This window comes from Triticum aestivum, chromosome 2B, assembly GCF_018294505.1.
Source record: "Triticum aestivum cultivar Chinese Spring chromosome 2B, IWGSC CS RefSeq v2.1, whole genome shotgun sequence".
Lineage (NCBI taxonomy): Eukaryota > Viridiplantae > Streptophyta > Magnoliopsida > Poales > Poaceae > Triticum > Triticum aestivum.
This window is the reverse complement of record NC_057798.1, coordinates 36,822,704-36,824,500: the sequence shown is the minus strand read 5'-3', so window position 1 is coordinate 36,824,500 and position 1,797 is coordinate 36,822,704.

The following is a 1,797-nucleotide window of genomic DNA, read 5'->3' as shown; positions in this document are numbered from 1 at the left end:
TTTTCGGCATTCTTCTTATTTATTCTCGACCGTTCCTTAGCTAATTCCGAATCCTTGAATTTCACGAAATCGTCCCAATGAGCACGTTGGTTCTCTAGTGTTCCCTCGAATACTGGAGTCTTCCTTCATCCCTTGACGTACTTGTCCCATTCAAGATTCTTGTGGTTCTTGAATGCAACCGCCATCTTCCTAAGAGCAGCGTCCTTGACTTTCTGCACATCTGCTTCTGTGAAATGATCTGGTAGGGTGAAATGTTCCATGAGAGTATCCCAAAGCAGATTTTTTGATTCTTGTCGACAAAAGTAACATCTGGACGTGGAGCAGCGTCCTCTTTGCCTTTTTGTCTTTTGTCTTTTGCTAGCTCTCTCCATTCTTGAAGGGAGATCGGGAGTTGGTCCTTCACAAGAACTCCGCACTGACGAACGAACTTGTCTGCAATCTTCTTAGGTGCTAATGGTTCGCCATTAGGTCTGACTGCCTCGATATTATACTTTACGCCCTCCTTCAACTTTTTGTTCGGGCCTCATTTCGTCCTTTTGCCTGAAGATTTGCTCGATCCGGATGGCTGAAAGAACAAAGATCGATTCGTTAATATATCTTCAAGTCATTTAAAACATGTGATGATCACCAGATACCTGCTTATATAAATATATATACCTCGCCGGACTTTGTTGTTTCAGACATGTTCTTCGTCATCGTCATAATCGTAGTTGATGACTTCATCAATTCGGTCGTCGCGATCGAATATCATATCACCCTCTCCGGTGTTGTTTAGAAATTCGGAGCCGTCATAATCTTCTTCATTCTGATCATCATCTGGCCCGCGTATCATATCGAACATGGTCTATTCTCCCTCTCTGTCGGTATTGTCTGCCATAGCTTTTATTTAACTAATTCAAAAGAAATAAAACAATTTAGTATTCAAATTACATCGTCTCGAATAATAGATATAATCTCAAATACTTCGTCTAGAATAATAGATATAATCTCGAATACATCGTCTCGAATAATATATAATATTGAATAGTACATCACTGGCTAGCTAATTAAAGATCGAATACTACACAAAAATCTAGGACACTCGCGGTTCCTGCGGCGCGGGCGGTGGACACCCAAAGAGAAGGAACCCTCACAGGATCATAGCTGAAGTGAGATCCCCGAAGATACTGCCAGGTATTGGAGAACCTGCCGCCCTCTAACGCAACCATGTAGCGATGGACGTGCTCGTCCTCCTCCCTGACACGGCAACGTACCACCTCCGGCGGGGCCGGGTCCCTCCGCACCGAAACTGGCCCACGTGAACGCCACCAAACGAGATCAGGGTCGACGACGGGACCCGGGGCCGGGTTCCTCATCAAGCGGCGTGCCCCTCCAGGCAGCACCTCCTAGTGCCAGCCCAGCGGAGCCCAGTCCCGGACATGGGTCGGCTGGACGTCGTCGCGGACGGGTCGACGGCGAGGATGCGGGCCGGGCATCGTCGAGAACAAATACTAGCCATATGCCCGCAAAAAGTAACATTTTTTTAATGATTGGATTTTGATAACTAAAATTTCTAACATTTCTACTATTTCAAAAATCTATATACTATTTCATACTAATTAAGCATCTAACACTAAAAACAGAAAACACAACTTCTATACATCCATTAAAAAACTGAAAAACAACATTATATAAAAAATTTCCATACTAATTAAACACTAATTATATCCATCTAACATGCATTCATACATATATAATAGTGAAAAAATAATAATCTAAATAATCTAAACTAATTAAACATACAAAATACGTATATAC